Genomic DNA, 15,775 nt, shown 5'->3' with positions numbered 1-15,775 from the left:
ACTACTTACCAACGGTTGATTGTGGCATGGCATCGTTACCATCCACTCCAAATGTATGTGAATTTGTTTAACCATTTCAACAATTATCTTTTTTGTGTGGTAATTATTGACGGCTAAATATAATGAAACAGTGAAATTAATGATTAGAACAGTAGGTTGAATAGACCCCCCCTCCCCCTTTCTTTCCTTTGTTATCAATTGGACGGCTAGGTGAGGAAGTGATGTTAAATGTATTGCAATAGTGCTGTATGGTACTTAATCCCTCTCAAAATGTTGAAATGGCATAGACCTTAGACCACATTGGTTAGTAGTGATGGGTTGGGGCTTTGTCAAAACACATTTATGTCTGCTCTGCCAACCTGTATTGTAATTAATGTCACCTTATTGAATGTACTCCTCATTATATAAAATAGTCTCAATTGTGACTTCTCCGTCCTAATTCCCCTACAGTCATCACGAACTTCAGAAAATATATATTCGTTGTCTATAAATAGATATATCAAACATATGAAAGCCTTAAAGGTCAAACAAATATGTCGATTCAGGGAAAATCGGTTGCGGAAAAGAATAGATATGAAGAATTTTCGCCCCCAGAAAACTGAACGTCTGTCCCAATAGTGTTGTTGTGGTCGTGCTGAATTGTCGTTATTCTCAATTGGATTTTCATGTGACTGGTATAATGCATAGCTAGCTGATTGAGTTAATGGTAGACAATAGCCAGAAGGGTATTTTTCACTTCCATGGAGTGCTGTGTAGTCGTGCATGTGTCTCGGTAGATCTGGTAGCAGAGAGTCACCATCGATGTGTACTGCACTGGATTGGGCCCACTCCAATTTCTATAAACCTTCGTTTTATTGAGAATGTTTATAATACCATAGACACGATCAGTATCAGGTATGCTTCTCTGAGCAGTATCATATTATTAAAATGGTCAGGTTTTTAATCCGATATCAAACATACGACGTATGCTGTTTCTCTGAGACCTTTTGCGCTTTTAGAATTGCCCCTTGATATTTTGACATATTTCAAATATTTTACATAAATATTGTAGAATTTGGTGTATTGTTGAAAATGGACCCTAAATAAAAATTGACCTGGGGTCGATATTCAACGTTGAAAACTGACCTAGAGTCAATTTTCAATGGAGGTCCATTTTCAACGTTACACCAGTAAACTAACCTCCAAATATCTAGATATTAGACATTTTAATTCTTTTAACGTTAACGTTTCTTCCTACGTTTGACCAATGAAATGAGAGTGTGAATGAATTGGCTATGGGAACAACCAACCAATTACCATGACAATGCACTAATTGGTTTCTATAAAGAAATGCTGAACATCTTGGCAGGCTACACGACAGATGGTAGACACCAGTAGATAATCATGATGATTTTGACCTCAGGTTAATAATGAGTAAAGATATTCAAAATACATTGTAATTTACCGCTATATCAATAGGAAATGACATTACTGTTCCAAGGTACATATGTATTCATAAAACAATGTCGTTGATAATTGATAAACATGTTCAATTAATCTAAGGATGTACTTTCTCATACACATCACATGCAAACTATGTTTAACACACATTCCACGTGCTTATATGTACTATTCACGTTGAGGTATCCCATCAATTTTATGTAAATCTGGATTGCATTCACAGGACTGTGGGTGCTTTCACATATTATCGATTTCTCTCTTTGTACCACAGATTGCATTCATATTGACAATTAATACAACCTGATGACCGTTCAATGTTTAATGTTTAGCCACCCCTTTTGTAATGTCAACTTCTCACTGTGTGACGTAACCTTTTATATAATAGGGCGCACTTTGTATTTTGCTGCATATATCTTAAGGAGATGTGGACTCTGACGCTATCAGAGAGTCTCACAGTCCCTACTGTTCGAATGTGGTCCTCGTTCGAAAGATGGGCCCCTGAGATTTTGCATTGATTTGCGTAAACTCAATGGGAAAACCATTAAGGATGCCTACACCCTACCTAGGGTGGAGGAAACCATGGACTCCCTAATTGGATCGAGATATTTCAGTAAATTGTACATGAGGTCCGGATACTGGCAAGTCGAGATCAAGGAGGAGGACCACTAGGTTTCTTTGAATGTAACCGCATGGCATTTGGTCTAACTAATGCGCCAGCAACTTTTCAAACATTGATGCAAGCCTGTATGAGTGAAAGCCATCTTAAGGAATGTTTAATTTTCTTGGATGACATTCTCATATTTTCAGACACATCTGAGGAAAGACTGGAGGGTGTGTTTTAACAGCTTGAAAAACATGGCTTAAAGCTGAAGCCCTCCAAATGTGAATTCTTTAAGTCTCAAGTGTGCTATCTTGGGCATATTAATTCTGAGAAAGGAATTCAAACTGACCTAGATAAACTTGCGGCGTTGAAGACATGGCCAGAACCTGTCAATGTCAAGACGCTGCGCTCATTTCTAGGTTTCACAGGGTACTATAGGAGGTTCATTAAGGATTAAGCAAAAATCATAAACCTTTAAATGATCTTCTTGCTGGACACTGTCCCCACAAAAATGTGAAGGGACCAAAGAAAAAGATTCCCTCGGTATTGGGGGACAGTCAGCAGAAGGCTTTTGATACCATTGTCAGTCTTCTGTCTTCTCCACCAGTGTTAGCATATGCAGACTTCACTAAGACTTTTATTGTTAACACAGATGCCTCTATAGAAGGTTTAGGTACTGTCCTGTACCAGAATCCAGGGGGCCATGAAAGGGTAATAGCGTATGCCAATCGAGGGTTACGTCCGAGTGAAAGAAACTACCCAGCTCATAAGTAGGAATTTCTTTGTCTCAAAGGGGCACTCACTGACAAGTTCGATGATTACCTGTATGGCAACACTTTTGAGGTACGTACAGATAACAACCCTCTAATCTATGACGACCACAGCAAAGCTGGATGCAGCAAGTCATAGGTGGTTGGCCTCACTCTCAAACTATAACTTTAAATTAGTTTATAGAGCGGGCCGTCTCAATGGGGATGCAGACGGGTTGTCAAGACGACCGTATCGGCAAGATGAAGTTTTCCTAGATGTAGTGAGAGCAGTTAAATGTGCTTCTTTGTCCACTAGGGAGGAGTTGCCTTTAGTAGAATCTGTGGTACTCTCAATACTCTCAAATACATCATCCCTAGAACCGGAGAACAACACCCTAGATATAGGGAATGTAAAACTCTCTGGTGTGGATTGGGAAAAGCAACAGTCCTTAGATAAACATTTTAGGATATATTATGGTACAGTATAATGAGTTCACAATTTCAATCTGTTAGTTACTTAGTGAACTTTAGACAGAGAAATCACAATCCATCGTGAAATAGTTTTGAAGTTAATCACTCGATTTGTGGCTTGCAGGATCTCATTTTTAATTTTGGAGTCATTTGACTACGTCACGTCGGAGTAATTGAGTTTTATTTACCTGACGAGCTGAGCGAAGGTGTTTATGCCACCTAGTCCCGAAGGTGATGGTCGGCCGTACGTGACTACAATCGGTGTAGTCAGCACTTGGTCAAGATCGTATTAGGATGCACCCGCACCCGCACTTATGTGATCGTAGACTACACCTGCCATTGTCGGCAATATAAATATTGAGTATATAATATAACATTTTATATTCGGTCATATTTCACAATATTGGTGTCACTAGTAATCGGGTATTATAAGCAGTGCCTTTACAGCGATACACTGTGTGCGTATATGTAGTGGTTGCTATTTATAGCCACACGTCGCAGGGTGGTGCACGGTCAGTGCGATTATTTCGTACTTAGCAGTGTTCACGTATCCGTTCGATCTTAACACGTCGTGTTGTTTCCATATCGGGTTGTCAATATGATAGGTAGCGGTGGTAGATTTCGGCAAACTGATGGAAAAAAAATCCTACTCGGGCACTTCCCTTACTTCAGATGGTTCTCTGATTTTAATACAGCAAATATTTCAATCCCAATCTGTTTCTGATGTTGTTATTCAGCCACCAGAGCGTGAGGAGATCCCTATGATGGTTGACGACATGCCTTATCAGACAGGCCTTGGACCAGAAGGTTTAGGCACGGGGATCATTGGTCGCGAGTCGGATGATGCCCGAAGACTTGATAGAGAGCACAGACCTGGAGGTCATATCCATTGGCAAATTGCAACTTATGGGGGGAGGAAAATGCATGTGGAATGTGTTCACGCCTCCAACGCCCTATGTGTTCGCAGGCAATTGGTCGGTAAAGGGTTCGTGGGTAATTGATTCCTTAGAGAAGGCAGGTGGGGGATGTCAGTACCGTATTGCATCCGGCTTTTTAGCTGCCGGAAGAGGTATTGTGTATAGACAGGCCATCCGTACCCTCTCGAGACGCTGTTGTTAGGGCCTGGTGTGGAAATTACGATGGCGGAATTGACATTTGATGTTGATAAGTTTTTTGTGTCAAGTCGAGTCCTTATTGGATTTAATTTAACACGAGTATGTTTGTGAGGAGAGATAGACTCTCCAGTGTTGTCATATCACGTTGTTTGTCTTAAAAGGGAGTGTAACTCGGTATTTGCGGTGCTCCGTGCATGTCTTTCAAGATCCCCATGATGTGGTTATTGATTACTGGCCGGTTGCGGTGGTCAGCAAGCAATTGCCGCGGGACAGTCTCTGTGGCAGAAGATGATTTTACGATGTCCCGGTTACAGATGGGTTTCCTGCGTAGTCGGATAATGTTGGTCGCGGAGTTTGCGGTCCTGTTTGTGGCTATTTCGACTTTATCATTGGAGGACCAACATTTGCTCAGTGATGATGGGGAAGTGATGGTAAGCCTGTGTTTGTTGTCCATGATCGATGGGCAGACGGCAGTGACATGTCTTCCGGGTCCATGTAGGTGTCGAAGCTGTGCTGTGCTGGAATTGTTCCTTCTTCATAGACTGCCATGCAGAAGGTCGGCTGGCATGCTTGAGGCTCCGTCAGCGGTCCCTCTCTGGAGGAACCGTGAGTCATTGTTGGTACCTTCTGGAATCGAATGTTGTATGCATGGTGCCGCTGTTTATTATGGTGAAGGGATTGCTGATGGTACATCAGACAGACGGAGGGCAGAGTATCCTCTGCTGAATGAGGTCGGTGTCCTGTCGATCTTTCTCGTATAACCCGGGACTGGTGTCGACTTCACGGGTGGCTATGTTGCAATGTGCCCTTTTCCACATCCGTGGCGGATGCGTCGTCAGAGGGAAGTCGTTTGTTGTGGCTGACCCTAGGTACTTTGGGGACGATTGAACGCGTCCCTCGCCATGACCTAACTCAGGGTTGTGTATCTCATGATGGCCTCAGCCTTGTCAGGTGCGTTGAGAATGATGGTCGTCTCTCGGAGATGTCCGTTGTGTTGGATCCCACTGGTTCGCCAAAGCTGGTGATCTCGGTTTTCCAATGCTGCCCGCATCTGCTGGGGAATGTTGTCGGATGGTCTGCATTCCTGCAGAGGACTTGAAATTGGTTGGATGGTCGTCCTGCCTGTTTTCCGTGCTGTGCTGATACATAGTTAGCTGTCGGTTTTGGGCCGGCTGTTCTGGGACAGCCATCCGAGGTTCGGTGAGATGCTCAGTTCGTGGGCGGTCATTGAGTTTCTGCTACGAGAGAGGTTGATGTATTTTTGAAGTGTGTAATACAAAGGCATTGGGGTTGACCTTATTGTTCCGATTCAGCTGCATATGTTGATGTCAATAGCACATTCCAATATCAAGACGGAGAGGAATGTTGTGAGGAGGATTGTTGTAAATGCACGTGATGAGCTGACTTCTGTGAGGTGTTGATGTCACCTCGTCTCGAAGCTGATGTTCGGCCGTGCGTGATTTCACCTGTCATTGTCGGCAATATAGATATTGAGTTTATAACATTGTATATTAGGTCATCTTGCGCCACAAGATCTAGCTATTATATGTAATGGTTACATATGGTTCCTCTAGCACTTAGGAATCATTTAATATTTCAAATATATATAGATAAGATGTGAATTGTTGATATTAAATCTTGTTGATGTTTTAAACAGAAATATATAGAAAGTACTACTCTCTTTATATATGCAATGCTATATATATGTAATACTGGTTTAGATAAATTTAAAATACTAGTCTAAACTAGGCAACAGTAGTCTATATTAGGCAATAGCAGTCTAGATTAGGCAATAGTAGTCTAGATTAGGCAATATTAGTCTAGATTAAGCAATAGTAGTCTAGATTAAGCAATAGTAGTCTAGCTTAGGCAATAGTTGTCTAAATAAGGCAATAGTATTCTAGATTAAGCAATAGTTGTCTAGATTAGGCAATAGCAGTCTAGATTAAGCAATAGTAGTCTAGATTAGGCAATAATAGTCTAGATTAAGCAATAGTAGTCTAGATTAAGCAATAGTAGTCTAGATTAGGCAATAGTAGTCTAGATTAGGCAATAGTAGTCTAGATTAAGCAATAGTAGTCTAGATTAGGCAATAGTAGTCTAGATTAGGCAATAGTAGTCTAGATTAGGCAATAGTAGTCTAGATTAGGCAATAGTATTCTAGATTAGGCAATAATTGTCTAGATAAGGCAATAGTAGTCTAGGTTAAGCAATAGTAGTCTAGATTAGGCAAAAGTATTCTAGATTTAACAAATTAGTCTAGATTAAGCAAAATTAGTCTAGCAGTATATTGTGTATCACATTCAAGCTCACGAGTAAAAATCATACTTTTATGTTTAAGTGTACATTTGGCAAACGTAATAAAAAGGAACCAATTACGTCGTTTAATTGAATTTAATAAGATGTCAATTCTTGTTCAATTTTCCTGTAATCTAATTATGAAAATATAGTCATTTTGTCTACCTTCTTTGTTTTCAATTTGCAATGATTGTTTAATACAACGGTATCAGTTGGTATCTGTTCAATAAACGTTAAATACAGATCCTGCATTTAAATGAGATATTATCACCAGTGATGGGTGTAATGCTACTATATAATGTTAATAACGATGACAGTACTTAATTTATTTTGAACATAAAAGTTGCGTATATAATATTCTCACATAGCATATGCTGAGAATTTAAAACTAAAAGCACCATCGAGTTTACCAACTTTGGCTGGTAATATCAAAACAATATCAACTGTAAAGCTGGTCAATAATTTTAAAATTGAATGTGTTCGGAATCACGTTACAAAGTTATATCGATCCTTGTACCCATATAAATTCAAAGCTTATTCTACGTCAATCACACTTTAGGATTTAATAGGAGAATCGATTAGAACTAGTAACACTAGTAGTAGTAATGGGTATTTTAAGTTCAATCATTATGTATCCAGGAATCAATTGTACTTTTATCATGGCCACGGCTCCCCGACTGTACGGGGCAATAATGAACAATAATTTCCTGGTTGTTAGAGAAGGTGAGAATACCTTTGGAACATTGTAACGTTAGGAGTTTTTAAAGACACTGAGGATTTATATTAAGATATCATTTTAAGACATTGTATAATTTGATATCGGATAATAAATCATATATATAAGACTTATTACATTGATTGTTTACCATCTTTCTGAGAGCTGTTGATACTCAATAGTGTCATACATCACTGATTTAAGTAATACGTACACAATATTCGTAAGGAAGCTTTTTTGAGAATGTGGTAGAATAAAATATTTATCTCGAAATTCGACAGATATTGCATCGACCTTATTTGAAGGTACTATTTACATGTCTGTCTTGTTTACACCCATTTAAACCCAAATTCAATCCCGACGGAGGTCGGATTTCCTCCAGCCTGACGAAAGAACAAAGACACTTCTACAAAAGAAAGGAATTCGTCATTATCTAGCCAAAAATTCAATTTCAAATTTACGTATATATATGAAATCTCTTTTCTTTCATTTTTTTCCTGGGTTTAGATTGGATACTGTTTATGCACATATTTTGTAGTTTTTTAATCTAATTCTTTTCATTAATCTACTTACAAAGTATGAGTACAAATCTACAAAATTTAGTTCCTGAGTGCATTTTGTTTCTGCTGCAAAACGGGTTAGTATGTGTAATCTCTCATACTGTTTAGCTGTCTGCACATATCGGTAAATAGAATAGTTTCAATATACAGGGAGACCAACAAACTTTGCAAGCATTTAAGGTCTGCTTGACGTCTCAATCCATACAATACCTCCAATACAATTTATTTCGCTCATTTATCGAAAATTGACAGGAAACATCAATGTCTTTCTCACCATTTACCTCATACAATTAGGTGCATCCCCCGAACAACAGATAAACTAACAAGCTACATCAGTTTTATTATTGTTTAATTAGTTCTGCCCCTTATCGGAGCTCTTTGTAGCACGGAGGGTCGTTTTGATGTGCGCGTGATCAATAAATATATTGCACATTGCGTTGCGTTATTCATGTTATGGCGATGATTATCAGTCGTGCAGGCCGTAGGACAACCGTCTTACATAAAACCGTTATTTTGCGAATCCACAGAGATTGTGCGAGAGGAAGGGCGTTTGGACCTTAGCTACAGGCTTACGCTTTGAACGTATTATCGTATTCAATCTGTTTGACGTTAGTCGCTATGTCCCTTTAACTATCAGGAGAACTCATTTCGTTAGAGAAAAAAATCGAGAAAAAAAATAAGTGGAAAAGTATAGTATGAAACATGAAGGCCTTCTATTGACGCTCCTAAATGACAAAAATATTGTAAAATCTTGGATTTGGCGAAGCAGATTTGACAACGGATTTTGTGTACAAATGAAATTCCTTAAAGTGAAACAATTTCTCCACGTTGGTCGCCTCTTATAAAAAAAAATTGGTTTATTTACATTCCCTTACTTGTAGAGAGAAATAGTATTTTATATGTTTTTTTCCAATTAAAATCAAACACACATATTTGAATTTCAGTGAAATAGGTAGGTCACTCATCATTATTTTATTACCAAAAGTGCATTTTTTATCAAAGATATTTGACTTAGGCTAACGCAAACCAGTCGTATTTCAATTTGTAACTGTTACACCAATGTGATTGAGCTAGAGAGAATATGTCTTACATACACGATATGTATAGATGATGATATTGCTGATAACAGAAGCTCGTGTATTACTCTGAACTGCAAACTAGCATATCTTACATTAATATATGTTCAATGATTAATTGAATCAAGGAGTATAAGCTAACGAAATGTGGCTTCAGATCAACCGAAATCATTTATGAAGACGTTAGCGTTTATTCATACTTTATATGCAGTGCCATGATAGGTCCACAGAAATGTAACCTTTATCTTTGTCATAAAAATAATAAGCGTTTGCGGATTTTACTGTAAACGTTACTTCATCCTGTCAGAGGATTTGAATTCGGGTTTCCCTTGATATATGAATTGTACTGAGAAGAAAACATCACTCGCATCGATATAAACATCATCATGAACGGAAAAGAAAAATAGCTGAAAATATAAATAATTCTTGAGCTATCTAGTTGGTAAATCTTTAATCAGATCACATATATTTTGAAGCATATAAAGATAGCCTCGCATCTATAACAAGTGCGTATTATGGATATTCAATTCATAGTAAAAGATATAGATAACTAGCATTTAAATTCAGTGATCTGTCGAAGAATAGAAACCAGTAGAATTTTAATGTACCTTTCACATAAATCAGTGACATAAAGATCCATACAAGTATCGATTCACAGATGTAATTCACTGACCAATATCCATGTGTCTGTCTTAATTCCAAATTATTGAATACGAAAAGCGTATGAGAATATATTGACCAAATTTCTAGACCACTATCTGATATTTTAGATTCAAGCCGGGCCATGTGTGAATTTTCTTGTCGTTTTTGACATATTCCAATAAGCACACAAGGGTAATTATCCTACATACCGTTCAACAAGGTGTGAATATATAGATATACAAGTAGATAAGGTAAATAAATGAGTCAAAGGGGGGCAGGTTGGAATCCCTTAGGTATCATAGTGTGTGAGAAGTCTTGACCTGAACCCCTAGCGGCCAGGGACCGGTGTCTCGCGTTGCCTCATTATCAACACCTTTCTCCGAATCGATATTTTTAATTGCTATTAAATAAATCCTCAGATAATACAGATCTCTTTTTTATTACCATCATGGGATTAACTGCCGTCTGCATCGTAAATCGATAATGTTTCCACCGTCTACAAATTGTAACGGAACAGTTGAACAAATCCGCAAGTAACTGGTTTTCTTTTTCGTCCTGCAAACACGCCAGTATGAATCGAGATGTTACTTTGGCCAACCTTGGCAAAGTGCAATTCTACTTACAATACAATGCTAATGTATGGCGTGTTAATATGTTGTCGCTACCTCCAATTATTAAGAATATATTATGGCAGATGGACACCGATGACCATTTACCTATCATATAATTCACGGGAGTATATATGGATACAGTGGTGTATAGTGTATGAGTCTGTTGATATGGAAGGTTAGTCGTTAGAAATTGAAAGTAACTAATGATGACTAGATCGCCATGGTAGTTTGGGCGTGATATATTGAACCTAGTTACAGTTGTAAATGATTAAAACGATATAATTAATTGTTTGATACAAATTGATTGTACGCAGAATGAGGCTTTTTGATTGGTTGAGATTTTTTTCCATACCTCTTTGAAAAAAATTCAGAAAATGGCGCGAAATATGTGACGTCACAGTACGGTCATTGACATTGCGTATTGATTTGTGAAAAGGAATTCATTATAAGATCAGTTTAATTGTACATAAAACATGTTTTAATTTTGAAAATAAATTTCAAAAATTAATTACAAGCGTTGATGTCAATTATTTTTTATTTTCATATGGGTATGAAAAATAAATTTGTTTGCAAACTTTTGTAAGAATCCGCTACGCGGATTCATACAGTTTGCAAACAATTTTATTTTCATACCCCAATGAAAAAAAAAGACATCAATGCTTAATTACATTTAAATAGGAGTTAAGGAACATATACCGTTCATGCTTTTCAATATATTTACAATTTCTTCATATCTTTGATTTACCGTAAGAAATTCCCTTTTAAACCACGATCGATGTATTTATTGTTAACTGTTTCAGACATAACATGAAAACGCCAAATCAAATTCACAAAACGACAGAAAATTTGAAAAAAAAGCAGGAAAACTTTTTATTTTATTTCATTTTCCAAACTTTATTGAATGAAGGAAACTATAAGAGACAATAGTAAAAACCTTAATGACCGTTCTATAAGGAAACGTGTGTCTGTACACGTCTTATTGTGACATTTCAATCCCACGGTCCAAAGACTTGGTACCGAGGTTGTGACGGTTCTCTCCCTCCGAGATCAATACTCCCAGAGTAGTAGTATACTCGTCGGAAGACAATTCTACATATAAAGGTATATGTAGGAGACCCTGACACATAACTCTCCTTGCCTGTGTATAGAGTGAGGACAGTGTAACGAAATAAATCAGGAAAGACAAAGTACGATATTTGATGGACATCCAAACACACATGACGAACGCAGCTTAATTGTAGCTTGAAAAAAAAATCACGACAGTTTACAAGCCGTGGCAAGTATACGTTTATTCCTAGGAAGTAGGCCTGTGGCGTGGTTTTATTACAATGAAACGGACTGCTTATCAAATTGAGATAAAGAGTTTGGAGGAAAGTTTGTGAACATAACGGATCGATGTCATCAAACCGCGGCCGTTGTCTATGAGAGGAAGCATCTCCAGTAGCGTGTGTTGGGTAGTCGAACCCTAGCATCAGATTCTGGAACATTACTATGAAATGATAACGTTTTTCAGCTGTGTGATATCCCTCTTATCTCCTATCTAGCGGGCAAGTTGGGAAATATCCTTAGTTCTACCTTTTTATAATTGACAACGTTAGCCAGACGCCTGTATCGAGTGGATCGTACGCCAATTAAAGATTGATATCAACGTTTCTGGATCGTCATTCATGTTTCTTTATGTTTGCCTCTTTAGATTTAAAAATATGCGTTTCCAGACAGATTCGATATTAAGTGTGCTTATAACGGATTCATTTCACGTTGGATAAGAATACAAAAATGTTTGGCTGCACCAAAGATTTCTTATAAGAAATTCCGGGAGCACGTCTGTTTGCGTATTAACTGATGTCTCTGTCAATCTTCAAAACAGGAATGGAGTATAGGAAAAATGTGTGAATGAGCGAACGATTCAATGCTTTCGATAGCGGACTATGGGAGCCACTGAAAGGATATTTTGTTGAAGCTTTGGGTAAGTTTCCAATAAGGCATATTGTATTTACATATACAAATGTAGAAACGATCTCTGGACAATAGTAATACGATATACTATAAGTTTTCTTTTGTAAAAACTGTTTTAGGGCAATTTTGTCATGTTACTACGCCTATAGGTATGCTTTATATGGCTACCGTAAGGTGCAATTGTGGCCATCTATTGTGCTTTTGTAACTGTTCTGTTATTGGTATTTCTAGAACTAATACCGCTCACGTCAGAAGTTTGATAACATTATGTCAACTGATACGCATTTGTATCTTCAAGTCTCTAAATGACACTAATTTAATTATTAATATCTCTACCTTGATAGCTAAATTGTATTAATGGCCCTGGTATAACACCTGTTATCGCTAACCTCGATATCAATATTGTATTGGTGACATTACTATAATACCTGTCATCGCTAGCCTCGATATCAATATTGTATTATTGACATTACTATAATACCTGTCATCGCTAGCCTCGATATCAATATTGTACTAGTGACATTACTATAATACCTGTTATCGCTAACCTCGATATCAATATTGTATTATTGACATTACTATAATACCTATCATCGCTAACCTCGATATCAATATTGTATTAGTGACATTACTATAATACCTGTTATCGCTAACCTCGATATCAATATTGTATTATTGACATTACTATAATACATATCATCGCTAACCTCGATATCAATATTGTATTGGTGACATTACTATAATACCTGTCATCGCTAGCCTCGATGTCAATATTGTATTGGTGACATTACTATAATACCTGTCATCGCTAGCCTCGATATCAATATTGTATTATTGACATTACTATAATACCTGTCATCGCTAGCCTCGATATCAATATTGTACTAGTGACATTACTATAATACCTGTTATCGCTTACCTCGATATCAATATTGTATTAGTGACATTACTATAATACCTGTCATCGCTAACCTCGATATCAATATTGTATTAGTGACATTACTATAATACCTGTCATCGCTAACCTCGATATTAATATTGTATTAGTGACATTACTATAATACCTATCATCGCTAACCTCGATATCAATATTGTATTAGTTACATTACTATAATACCTGTCATCGCTAACCTCGATATCAATATTGTATTAGTGACATTACTATAATACCTGTCATCGCTAGACTCGATATCAATATTGTATTAGTGACATTACTATAATACCTGTCATGGCTAGCCTCGATATCAATATTGTATTAGTGACATTACTATAATACCTGTCATCGATAACCTCGATATCAATATTGTATTAGGGTCACTGTTATACTTACGGATACGCTTACCTCACCTCGATATGTAAATTGTGTTAAGGGACATGCTAAAGAAGTTGGTATCTCTAACCTCGATATCTCTATTGTGTTAATGACACCGATAACACTAGCCTTGATATATATACTTTGTTAGTAAAACTACTATACTAACTGTTATCGCTAACCTCGATATCTTTCACAACTATACTAACTGCTAGCACTAGAGGGGGCCGCGGTGGCCGACACTTCATCACTAGCCCTCCACCTCTGGGTTGCGACTCCGAAACCTACTTTGGGCAATTGCCAGGTACTGACCGTAGGTCGGTGGTTTTTCTCCGGGTACTCCGGCTTTCCTCCACCTCCAAAACCTGGCACGTCCTTAAATTACCCTGGCTGGTAATAGACGTTAAACAAAAACAAACAAACCTCGATATCTCTATTGTGTTAGCGACACTGCTACACTAACTGATAACACAAACCTTGATATCTTTATTTTGTTAGTAAAACTGCTATACGAACTGTTTTCGCTAACCTCTATATCTTCATTGTGTTAGTGGCACTGCTATACTAACTTGTAACGTTAACCTGGCTATATATTGTGTTAGCGGGCCTGCTATAATATTTGATAATCTAACCTCGATATCTATATTGTGTTAATGGCACTGCAATGATAAATGTTATTGCTAAACTATATGTATTGTGTTGGCGTCTCTGCTTTAATAACTGATATCCCAGCTGATATTCATGGCGTTCTACCGAAATTTTGTCGAATTGTCGATTGAGTTTTATAAGCACCTCTCGTCATTCTTTCTACGCCAGGTTGATGGTATTACTGCGGTAATCTTAGTGTCAATAAAGTGTTAGTGAAGTAGTTTGTTTGTTGGGTTTATCACACCGTGAAAAGCCAGATCATTTGAGGCGGGGTCTCCTTGTAGTAGCTGATGACTTGCTCTGCTCACTGAAAAACCTGAAAAACGGGAGGACTATCGCATGCTATCTAGAGCAATAAGGGTTAGTTCCCCAAGGACACAATCACGAAAGCACAGACCGGCCCGTTTCTCAGCTTCTTGAGAAACACAAACCGACACAGGTAGGGAGTGTCGAGCCACACACCTCGGACCCTCACCTGAGGCTACGTGGCCAGCGCTCCACAAGTTGTTGTAGTTATACCATTTTTGGTCAGTAAAGTGAAGTATATGCTATAACATTACCGTATCTGGTCAGTTACAGAATTGTCTATCCGCCTCGCTCAATAGACATTGATCCAGGATATTCAGTTTGTGGCGTACCGTCAAGTTCATTAGGTAAAAGTAATTAACTTGTGTAGTTATTCGACATGCTCATACATATGTATGAACGGTAATTACAACTTGAGTACACTGTTGTACGCTGGGATCATGACTGACGTGACATGGATTTATCTCAGCAACAATGAGATTAAATATGTTTCTTCTCGCAGTGCTTTCTCAGATATGTCGACGTGTGGCAAGATGTTCATGTACATATTAACATAGAACGTATAACATGAGGACTATACTTGTGACAAAATTAACAAACATTTACATATTAATGCATACATACGAATGCAAGTTTCTTCAATTTTCTTGTAATTAACCTTACATCATTAATTATCTTATTAATCGATTATTTGTAAGTACTTATTGGTTTTACTCTTTTATAATTCCCCTTTAACAAGATAACCGTGTTTTTTATGTGTCTATCTACATATACTTTTATCATAAATATTCGAACAGTAAGATAAGACGCCGTCTAGTGAAAGGCGAAAAGGTGAAAGCTGACCACTACATTTTATGACGATTGGATTAGTTTCAATTTCCCCACAACGGAATTTCCATTACTAGACAATTACAAGCCTGCTTCTCAACCTAGGCTATTTAGGATGGATTTAATATTCATTGTTCCCAATATCACGATTGTCTTGATAGATGTCGATTGAGCAAGGCAAACATGCAGTCGACAAGAAATATTTGATCTCCATCATGATCTCACATAAGAAATAAACTCACTTATTCGATAAGGATTTCGACCGTTATGCTCTATACTCGTTAATATGCCAGGTGTTTTTTTTTGTCTCTCACCAATTTCCCATTTTGAGAACGTGATTGTTGAATGTTAAAGGTCTCAGTATCGATCATTATTTTTTAAATATTTTTTCTCTTTTATCCACTTTTAAATTTGTATTATTTTACGTTATTTAAGAAACTTCCGTAA

The 15,775-nt window shown here is 37.5% G+C and overlaps 1 protein-coding gene across 1 annotated transcript in view; it reads left to right on the top strand.

Annotated features, from left to right (window-relative positions):
- The first annotated feature begins 11,631 nt into the window (after positions 1–11,631).
- Positions 11,632–15,775, top strand: part of LOC117323756 (ectonucleoside triphosphate diphosphohydrolase 3-like) — a 51,047-nt gene continuing 46,903 nt past the window's right edge. Inside the window, exon 1 of the mRNA XM_033879187.1 lies at positions 11,632–12,244. The gene's annotated coding sequence lies outside the window, so the exon portion shown is untranslated. The remainder of the gene's footprint in view (positions 12,245–15,775) is intronic.

This window comes from Pecten maximus, chromosome 3, assembly GCF_902652985.1.
Source record: "Pecten maximus chromosome 3, xPecMax1.1, whole genome shotgun sequence".
Taxonomy (NCBI): Eukaryota; Metazoa; Mollusca; class Bivalvia; order Pectinida; family Pectinidae; genus Pecten; species Pecten maximus.
This window is presented reverse-complemented; position numbering and strand designations above follow the sequence as displayed.